This window comes from Bos grunniens, chromosome 9 (assembly GCF_055505025.1).
Source record: "Bos grunniens cultivar Pamir isolate PY7600 chromosome 9, Bosgru_T2T1.0, whole genome shotgun sequence".
Classification (NCBI taxonomy): domain Eukaryota; kingdom Metazoa; phylum Chordata; class Mammalia; order Artiodactyla; family Bovidae; genus Bos; species Bos grunniens.
In genome coordinates, this window is record NC_141173.1 from 76,849,085 (window position 1) to 76,860,463 (window position 11,379).

General features: G+C 41.5%; 1 long non-coding RNA gene across 1 annotated transcript; it reads left to right on the forward strand.

Annotated features, from left to right (window-relative positions):
* The first annotated feature begins 9,585 nt into the window (after positions 1 to 9,585).
* Positions 9,586 to 11,001, forward strand: LOC147366212 (uncharacterized). The gene is made up of 2 exons (XR_015132262.1): positions 9,586 to 9,713; positions 10,701 to 11,001. It is a non-coding gene; the product is annotated as an uncharacterized LOC147366212 (long non-coding RNA).
* The last annotated feature ends 378 nt before the right edge of the window (positions 11,002 to 11,379 follow it).

The following is an 11,379-nucleotide window of genomic DNA, read 5'->3' on the forward strand; positions in this document are numbered from 1 at the left end:
CTTCCCTCTTCTCCTCCTCACATTAGCTGACAGTGCAGGGAACCTAGGCTCTGAAATCTGTGAGCCAGAGCCCTTCAGTTCTGATTACAGCCAGTAGGGGGCGCTTGTGAGGCGAGGAAAGGTGGGTAGGCGCCAACCTGTGGAGCCACCTTGTTTCCAGAACAGGACAGTTGTGAGAAGCAAGTGGGCATCCAAGTTTGAGTTTAGAATTAGTGTTTCAAGTAATGAATCAAAGACAACTTCACCAGGTCCTAGTATGTCCTGATTCCTGTCCTCCCCCACCTCCATCACTTCCCAACGCAGCAGCCAATGATCCTTTAAAAACATAAGTCCCTGGAGAAGGAAATGGCAACCCACTCCAGTATTCTTGCCTGGGATATGCCATGGACAGAGGAGCCTGGAGAGCTGCAGTCCCTGAGGTTGCAAGAGAGTCAGACACGACTTAGCGACTAAACAAGAACGTTTGTATACAGCACATGGCAACCCACTGCAGTATTCCTGCCAGGAGAATTTCATGGACAGAGGTTCCTGGCAGACTACATTCCATGGGGTCGTAAAGAGTTGAACACAACTAAATGACTAACACTTTCACTTTTTCGCATAACTTAGACGGTAATTTTACTTCCTTCTGCAGATTCTGGTTTTGTTGTTTTGTCGGTTCAGAAAGTCAAATAAACTATGATTTATCCACATGATGGAAAGTTGTGCAACCATTAAAATGTTTGCAATAGCAAATGCTTATTATAAACAAGAACAAAATACAAAAATATTTTGTGTAATCCAATTACACATGTAAGAAGTGGAGAATAATAAAAGCCCAAGAAGAAAGCTACTAAACATTAAAATGATTTTCTTTGGTATTGAAAAAAGTGAGTCCCAACGCATCACATCTGTGCTTAAAGACTTGCAGTGGCTCCCATCGTGTTCTGAGTAAAAGCCAAAGGCTTTGAGTGGCCTACAGACCCTGCGCGACCTGCCCCCGCTTTACTCTGTGACCTCATCTCCTCTTGCTCACTCAGCTGCAGCCCACACTGTTCCTCAAACACACCAGGCACATCCCTGCCTCAGTGTTTGTTCTGGCCACTTACTCCTCCCAAGTCTCCTTCCTCAATACAAACATGGCAGTTCCTTCACTTCCTAAGATCTGTGAGGTGTGCCTCTGACACCTGATTCACTTCTCCCTGCTTCATTTTTCTGCACTGTTCTTACCACCATCAGACATACTGTAGACTTGATTATTTGCAGTGGTCACTCTTCTCCACTACAGTGTCAGACCCAGAAGAGGAGGGAGTTCCCCTGTTTTATTCATTGTTTAGTCCCCAGCACCTAGAACTGTGCGGGGTCCAGGGCAGGTGCTCAGGAAGTTTTTACTACAGGAATGAATAAATGGATGGGTCTTCAAACACACAGTCTAATTCCTGTGCCCAAGTGTCTTCTTAGTTGCAAATTGATTTCCAAGAATAGAGTATCCAAAACAAGAGAAGAAACCAGTCAAAGAAAAGACTAGAGAAAAACAGATATTTGTTGAGAATGACTTTGCACACTGAACCTTAAATAGCTTTCAAAACGGAATTGGTAGCTGAGAGTGTTACAAGCTCCAGAAATGACCACAATGGGTAAGCTGCCAATCTAGGAAGAGCCAGATTTACATAGGTGCCAGATGCTAATGCCAGAAATTCTAAGGGCTCTATCTCTCTCTCTCTTTTTTTTTCTTTTAAGGTAGCCTTTTCTGGAAAATCCAACTTACATTTTAGTTCAGGTAAAGGATTCATATAAGTAGCACAGATTTCAAACATTTTCTCCCATGGTTCCCATATTTGTCAGATAAAGTTCCCCAATTTTTGTTTCAAAAATAAGCTAGTCATAACTGTAACATGAAATGACTCTGAGGATAGATTTTGTCTGGACTTGACCTATTCCATGGGTTTTGACAAATGTATAATAACAAGTATCCAGCATTATGGTATCAGAGTAATTTACTGCCCTAAAAATCCTCTGTGCTCCACCTGTTCACCCCTCCCTCCCCCCGCCTCTTGGTAACTACTTTTTTTAAACTGTTTCTTTAGTTCTGTTATTAACAGGATATCATACAGTTAGAATCATACATCATGTTGCCCCTTCAGATTGGCTTCTTTCACTGAGTAATATACATTTAAGGTTACTCCATGTTTTTTCATGGTTTCATAGCTCATTTCTTTTTAGCACTGAATAGTAATCTATTGCCTTGATGTTACCACAGTTTACTTATTGAAGGATATCTTGGTTGCCTCTAAATTTTGAGTCATAAACTTTGTGTGGACATAAGTTTGCAACTCATTTGAGTAAATACTAAGATATGCCATTGCTGAGTTGTACCGAATGTTTCTCTTTTTAAAGGGACAAAAAAATGTTGCCTTCCATCTTTCCTGGGGCTGGGCATTTATCATCAAATTTAGATACATATTCAAATTAGTCACTCAGTCGTGTCTAACTCTTTGTGACCCCATGGACTGTAGACCACCAGCTTTCTCTGTCCATGGGGATTCTCTAGGCAAGAATACTGTAGTGGGTTGTCATACCCTCCTCCAAGGGGATCTTCCTAACCCAGGGATTGAACCCAAGTCTCCCACATTGCAGGCAGACTCTTTACCAGCTGAGCCACCAGGGAAGCCCAAGAATACTGGAGTGGGCAGCTTATCCCTTCTCCAGGGGATCTTCCCAACCCAGGAATCAAACCAGGATCTCCTCCACTGCAGGTGGATTCTTTATCAGCTGTGAGCTACCAGGGAAGCAGGGAGGAGTTATCTTTCTCACTTAAAACACTTCTTCAGTTTATCCTTCTAGTAAAAATTATAGTTAATATAATAATAACTCTTACAAACATCCTTATAGACACTCTTCCTTTTCTATAATAGCTGACCTCGCTTGCTAAATCTCAGATTATCACTACCAACTGAGCCGTCAGTACATCTTGTAGACTTGTATTCTAATGTTCAGTGATTACCAAGACAGTAACAATGCAGAGTCATCAACAAAAGAGTCCATGACTCTTCTAGTCATCAACAAAAGAGTCCATGACACTTAATATACCATCAATTATATTTGCTATATCCCAGTTCTTTGGCAATAGGTGTACCATATGTGTTTGATGCTATAAGTTTTATTAATCAGTATATTTTATAAACTAAAATACTGATTTTTCTATCATATTGGAAAATCATGTTTAATATCTACAATACATAATGAATTTGTAGTCATCACTCTTTGTGACCCCATGGACTGTACAGTCCATGGAATTCCCCAGGCCGGAAGACTGGAGTGGGTAGCCTTTACCTTCTCCAGGGGATCTTCCCAACCCAGGGATCAAACCCAGGTCTCCGACATTGCAGGCGGATTCTTTACCAGATGAGCCACCAGGGAAGCCCATAATAAAGTTAAAGATGAGGACACTATCATGTCATAGATTGTGGTGAGTTCCACTTTCTCTCAAGAAAGAAGACTCTATTCCCGAGGTTTGAAAACAGTGGTTGCTCCAATTATTTTGTGTCCTCTCCCTGGCACCAGTCTGTCTTTAGGTGGCGCCAGAGTACAGAGGATGCCTTCCAACGTGCATAGCAAGTTGAATCAAAATGGTATGTGATAACACACACGTGGCAAAACACTAATTGTAGAATTTAGGGGAAAGGTATATGGGTGTTCACTGTGCAATTCTCAACTTTTCTGTATGTTTGAAATTTTTTATAATAAAAAATCAGAGAGGGAAAAAATGGATTTTTCTAACATAACGGGCTGTGCGTAAAAGTAATCCTCTGTGCTGTGCTCAGTCATGTCTGACTCTTTGCAGTCCCCTGGACTGTAGCCCTCCAGGTTCCTCTGCGCATGGAATTTTCCAGGCAAGAATACTAGCTGGGGTTGCCATTTCCTCCTCCAGAGGTTCTTCCCAACCCAGAGAGGGAACCACAGTCTCCTGCATCTCCTGCATTGGCAGGCGAATTCTTTACCACTGCACCCCCTGGGAAGCCTGCAGTAACCTACACAGAAAAGTTTCATTCATTCATCTTTGAGCTATATTCATCATCTTTAAAACTTTTATACATTCAATACTTTGGCTTTCATGACACTTTAAGAGTAAGGAATTGTGAATTGTGGTGTTTTCCTGACAAGAACTTCCATTAATACTGACTATCCAATATTAGTCATGACATGTCTTGTAATCCAAGTTCAAATACAAACTCCTTGAGGGCAGGTTCCATACCTCTCTGTGTATTTCCCCAGCTCCTAGCTAAAGACACTAAGTGCCCAAGAAACCCCTGATTAATTTTAAATAATGTGGAGAAGTAGCACAGTTTAAAACTGAAAAGTCAAGGGCTTGGTGATTACTGAGAATTTAACACGGTGAAATACAGAGAGGTTCCTTGATGAATTTGAAATGCGTCGATGGATTTGTCTAACTAAAAATGCCCTTGATGTCATGGTGGTCCTTGGATTTCATTTTAAAATGCTATTGTGGGCGCCCACTCTCTAATTGCTAGAAAAAATCCAGAGACATGTACACGTGCACCCCACATTGCCTAATGATGAGCAGATACTCAAAATTTAGTCTATGAATGATGAACATCTAGAGAAAGTCTTCAGTGGCAATTTGAACTAGGAAGTCATAAGTTCTTAAATCGCAAAGCATCTTCTCTTATGACTTGTTATATATACTAATCTATGTATTTATATTTCTGAATTCTTATGTTACCTAATGTGGCTCTTTCTATTGATCACATTTACCCCAAAGTTACACACTTTCTATCAACTCTCAGGTGGTTCATATTTTCTCAAAGGGTCATATAATTAATGAGATTTTGGAAGAATTAGGCCTACTATTTAAAGAATTTTTGCTATATAATAGAGTGTATCATAAAATTTTCACAGTTTAACAAATTGTGCACACATATTAATTACACTGTATGTGAAACTATATTTAAACATATTGTATCTGACCAAATGCACTTAGAAAAATCTCAGACATATTCCTTTATGTTTAGCATGTTCTCTTAACTCGTGAAATCCCTAAAGGATGATTTGCTACAGGCCAGCTGGGGTGGGGAAGGGTGTGGAGCTAATCATATTAAAAGCTGTGACTCAGACCCACATGAGCTGAGCTTTCCTTTCTATAGCAACTTCAGATTTACGCTATATTCAGCAAATATGGACCCAGTTACTTCAAATATTGAATATCCTCTGGGATGGAACCCGAAGAAGCACTGGTGACCATAGTCTCACAGGTTCAAAAATGAATGAGAAAATTTGCCCTGAGATTTAGGGTGGGGTGGGAACAGTCATGGAATGACTTGTGCATGAAATTCCATTGGGTGGGGCCCTTGGGAAGGCATTGATTGCTCCTGGAGAGAAATTCATTGTAATAAGAGAACTGAAGAGGCTATTGAGTCATTTTGTCTTTAATATAGCAGCAATACTCTTATTTGAGCTAGTTTTCAGCAAATGACTGAATAATAGAGTTAAATTCAGGTAGAATCATATAACAGGATCTAGAGAATATATTCTCTAACCACCCTTTCTTCCTGTGTAATTTGATATTTTCGTATTTTTTACATAGACTTTTATTCAGTTCAGTTCAGTCGCTCAGTCATGTCCGACTGTTTGCAACCCCATGAACCGCAGCACGCCAGGCCTCCCTATCCATCACCAACTCCCGGGGTCCACCTAAACCCATATCCATTGTGTTGGTGATGCCATCCAACCATCTCATCCTCTATCGTCCACTTCTCCTCCTGCCCTCAATCTTTCCCAGCATCAGGGTCTTTTCAAATGAGTCAGCTCTTTGCATCAGGTGGCCAAAGTATTGGAGTTTCAGCTTCAACATCAGGCCCTCCAATGAACACCCAGAACTGATCTCCTTTAGGATGGACTGGTTGGATCTCTTTGCAGTTCAAGGGACTCTCAAGAGTCTTTTCCAACATCACAGTTCAAAGCATCAATTCTTCTGCGCTCAGCTTTCTTCACAGTCCAACTCTCACAACCATACATGACCACTGGAAAAACCATAGCCTTGACTAGATGGACCTTTGTTGGCAAAGTAATGTCTCTGCTTTTTAATATGCTGTCTAGGTTGGTCATAACTTTGCTTCCAAGGAGGAAGCGTCTTTTAATTTCATGGCTGCAATCACCATCTGCAGTGATTTTGGAGCCCAGAAAAATAAAGTCAGCCACTGTTTCCACTGTTTCCCCATCTATTTCCCATGAAGTGATGGGAACAGATGCCATGATCTTAGTTTTCTGAATGTTGATCTTTAAGCCAACGTTTTCACTCTCCTCTTTCACTTTCATCAAGAGGTTCTTGAGGTCTTCTTCACTTTCTGCCATAAGGGTGGCGTCATCTGCATATCTAAGGTTATTGATATTTCTCCCAGCAATCTTGATTTCAGCTTGTGCTTCTTCCAGCCCAGCATTTCTCATGATGTACTCTGCATGTAAGTTAAAATAAGCAGGGTGACAATATACAGCCTTGACGTACTCCTTTTCCTATTTGGAACCAGTCTGTTGTTCCATGTCCATTTCTAACTGTTGCTTCCTGACTTATATACAGGTTTCTCAAGAGGCAGGTCAGGTGGTCTGGTATTCCCATCTCTTTCAGAATTTTTGTAATCCACACAGTCAAATGCTTTGGCATAGTCAATAAAGCAGAAATAGATGTTTTTCTGGAACTCTCTTGCTTTTTCCATGATCCAGCGGATGTTGGCAATTTGATCTCTGGTTCCTCTGCCTTTTCTAAAACCAGCTTGAACATCTGGAAGTTCACAGTTCACATATTGCTAAAGCCTGGCTTGGAGAATTTAGAGCATTACTTTACTAGCGTGTGAGATGAGTGCAATTATGCAGTAGTTTGAACATTCTTTGGCATTGCCTTTCTTTGGGATTAGAATGAAAACTGACGTTTTCCAGTCCTGTGGCCACTGCTGAGTTCTCCAGATTTGCTGACATATTGAGTGCAGCACTTTCACAGCATCATCTTTTAGGATTTGGAATAGCTCAACTGGAATTCCATCACCTCCACTAGCTTTGTTCGTATTGCTATATAAAAATACATACATACAAATACAGAGATCCATAGACTTTGGTTTTGGAAAAATACCCTGTTTTTTTCTAAGTCCTGCTTAATGTAAAGACAGCCTCATAGGATTTTTCAGAAGACACATCTCTCACAGATTGTCCTGCTCCTCCCCAAGCAAGGATTGTGTGTGTGTGTGGGTGTGTGTGTGTGTGTGTGTGTGTGTGCCTGCACACGCACGCACTCAGTTGCTCAGTTGTGCCTGACTCTTTGCAATCCTGTGGACTATGGCCCACAGGGCTCCTCTATCCATGAGATTTTTCAGGCAAGAATACTGGAGTGGGTTGCCATTTCCTCCTCCAGGGGGTGTTCCTGACCCAGGGATCAAACTCAAGTCTCCTGAGTCGCTTGCATTGGCAGGCAGATTCTTTACCTGGGAAGCCCAAGCAAGGATTACTACAAACAAAAAAAGAACAGTCTTGAAAATGATGGGGAACAACTGACATCATTTCTTAATTCAGAGTGACAGGTGAGATCATTGTGTACATTTGGGGTATTTCCTCTAGAATATGTGGCTTTGTTTAAGGCTTAGAGTCACTGAAAGCCTGACTAGTCAAAAAAAAAAAAAAAATACATTCTTAGCCTGAGAGGTTGAAATTATTAATCACTAGAATTTAAGTGTAAATGTTACTACAGACGTTTCCAGAGAACATGAGAAACTGCACTCTTCTTCCTCCTGTGGACTTGTGTGTGTTTGGTTTCTTGTACATAAATCAATCACCCCTTCCTACTGCAGCCTCGTTCTCAGCCTTCCCTTTTCTCAGTAAGTAGACAGTGAATCTAAAACTTGAAGGTGTTCAGACATCTTCAGAGTACCTCTTACAGAAGCAGAAGACTGGCCCCACCTTAGACCTGTAGAGAGGGAAGTCCTGAGGCTGGAGCTGGAATCTTCATTTTAAATAAGCCACAGTTTCATTCTAACCTGTGAAAACTAGCTTTGTTGTTCACTTAGTCATGTCCGACTCTTTGCGACCCCGTGAACTGCAGCACGCAAGGCCCTTCACTATCTCTTTGAGTTTGCTCAAACTCAAGTCCATTGAGTCAGTGATACCATCCAACCATCTCATCTTTTTTCACCCTCTTCTCCTCCTGTCGTCTATCTTTCCCAACATCAAAGTCTTCTTCAATGTATCAGCTCTTTGCATCTGGTGGCCAAAGTATTGGAGCTTCAGCAACAGTCCTTCCAATGAATATTCAGGGTTGATTTCCTTTAGGGTTGACTGGTTTGATCTCCTTGCTGTCCAAGGGACTCTCAAGAGTCTTCTCCAGCACCATAGCTCAAAATCATCAACTCTTCTGCACTCAGCCTTCTTTATGCTCCAACTCTTACATCTGTACATGACTACTGGAAAAATCATAGCTTTGACTATATAGACCTTTGTTGGCAAAGTAATGTATCTGCTTTTTAATATGCTAAGTTCGTCACAGCTTTTCTTCCAAGGAACAAGCATCCTATAATTTCATGGCTGCAGTCACTGTCTGCAGTGATTTTGGAGTAAAAGAAAATGAAATTGTCACTGTTTCCACTTTTTCCCATCTATTTGCCATGAAGCAATGGGACTGGATTCCATGATCTTTGTTTTTTGAATGTTGAGTTTTAAGTCAGCTTTTCCACTCTCCTCTTTCACCTTCATCAAAACACTCTTTAGTTCCTCTTCACTTCTGCCATTAAAGTGGTATCATCTGCATATCTTGAGGTTGGTGAGAACTAGCTAGAGCCCTGTTTTTCCTTGTACACTCCATTCTTCCATCAACTCCCCTTGACAGAGGAAGGAGTGATTTACAAAGGTGCTTCCAAAATTTTACTGCTCACTGAGTCACTTGGGAATCTTGTTCAAATATAGGGTAGGGTTTGGTTCAGTTGGTCGGGGTAGGGCCAGAGCTTCTGCATTTCTAACAAGTGCCCAGCTGATACTGATGCTGCTGGTCCAAGGACCACATTTTGAGTACCAAGGATTTAATGCAGGAAATCTGTGACTTTTACAGAATGCTCCTCTCCACCCCCATTCATTCTCACTGGGGAAAATGCCCCTACTTTGGCCTCTTTAAATTGTTGGTTTGCTTCTTCAGCAATAAACTGTGATGGCTGAACAAGTATTTACAGAACAGTATTCTAATCAAATAAAATCCACAGATATATTAGCTATCATTTCACAACGTACCATCCCAATGTCCTGCATGGTAATTAGGCATAACTGCCAAGCAGGCCATATAATTGCCATAATTAATATCACCTGTACACAAATGTCATCTTTAGAATTTCTCTTCCCGTTGGATCAAGTTCCTCCCAGTGCATAATCATGTCCTCACGCAATGATGTGAATAAAGCCTAAACTGGAGCATAGAAGATTTTCCAATGCCATTTGGTGTGGATGTGGTAAATAGTTTAGGAAACTAGAAAGGTGTTTGAAAGGTAAATAATTAAACCAAAGAAAATAGAATCAGAGACAGTTAAAATCAAGACTACCCAGATTTCTAATCTCGTCTAGACTGACTTTCTCTTCACGAGCCCACCGAGCAACACATCCATGGTGAAGGGCCGATGTGAACATCTTCAGAAAGGGAGTAAACCGATCTCGACGCCTACGGCTGGCGGAGAGTAGGACAGAGGACAATGGTTGGTGCAGGGTATCGATAGCGAAATGCTCGTATGAAAAGAAACTCTGCTCAAATGCAATGTATGTCTTACATGAATGTTTAAGGTTGGGAGGTGAGAAAGGAGAAGAGTAGTCCCAGAAACAAAGCTTCTAGATTCGGTCTAGACCTACAGTGGGTTCAGGGCTGAATGGATTCAGGCACATCACTTCTTGGGAAGGAGACTTTTAAGTAAAATCCAAAAAAAAAAAAGCAATAGAATGGTAATCTTTATTTTCTTTGAACTATCTTATTCTCAAGATTGTATTTTAGCTACTCTAACGAGTAGATTAGAACAAGAAATGAATGATTAAGGGTAGTTAAGGGTGATAGCGGAGAAGGCAATGGCACCCCACTCCAGTACTCTTGCCTGGAAAATCCCATGGAAGGAGGAGCCTGGTGGGCCGTAGTCCATGGGGTGGCTAAGAGTCGGACATGACTGAGTGACTTCCCTTTCACTTTTCGCTTTCACGCATTGGAGAAGGAAATGGCAACCCACTCCAGTGTTCTTGCCTGGAGAATCCCAGGGACGGGGTAGTCTCGTGGGCTGCTGTCTCTGGGGTCGCACAGAGTCGGACACGACTGAAGCGACTTAGCAGCAGCAGCAGCAAGGGTGATAGAATAGGCCACTTTGACATATTAAATATTTTGAGCTAAAGGCAACTGAGTAAGTACAAGAAAAGCTCTCTCCGTGCCCCCCACCATTTGCCTAAACGCAAGACATAGATCTGTGTCCCCAGTGGCCCCCCAGCCCCTCTTTACCAGGAAAACAAGTTAATCACCAGAAACAACCCTAGACCCTTATCAGCTCAGAGAAAACATCACAGTAAGCTACGTAGCAAATTTTAAGGGTCCTTCTCTTCCATTAGGTCCCCCATAGATTTACCTTCCCTTAATTTGCTGCTCTAGAAACTCAAAGACCTTTCCTTTGCCTTGACACTTTCTACAAATGTATCATTCTTTTGTGTAGATGCCGTGTAAGCCCGGTTTCCAGCCACTCCTGTGAAATGACTCATCTCAGCGCCCTGTGTGGATACACGCTGCCCAGGATCATCAACCTGAGTTTGTTTTTCTCTTGTTCATCTGTCTTTTGTTGTCTGATTTGCAAGGCTCTAGCCGGAGAACCTAATACTGGTCGTGTGTTCCTCCCTTATACAGCTGACTACAGAGAAAATTAGGCTCCTGAAATGTAACCAATACAATTCTTAGAGAAATTCAATGAAGACTGTCACACTACAAAATGATATGCTAAAATATACCACAAGATATGAGCTTTAGTGATGCTTTCATTACGTTATACAGAACAGAAAGGTTAGAAAAGAAATTGGAACAAAAGCCTAGAAACAATAAATGCAATTAAAAAGTAATGGTCTTTTGATAGCAGGTGAACAGAATAGAAAGGCCATGTTTCCCTGGGGCCCATCTTTCAACAGGCTGACTTATTCAGGTGATCTAGGCCTTCTGTCTGGGCCATGATGGGGAGGGATGTGATGACATTTACAAAGCACTGGAAACCATGCTTCAGAGCTAAGACCTCATGTTAGAAACTTCCCTCACTGTAATTTAGTCGATGTCTAGACCTATTCCACTTATTGTCACAAAAACATTGTTTAGAAGTCTCTCCTTAATATTTTTTTTCCTGAGCAGGA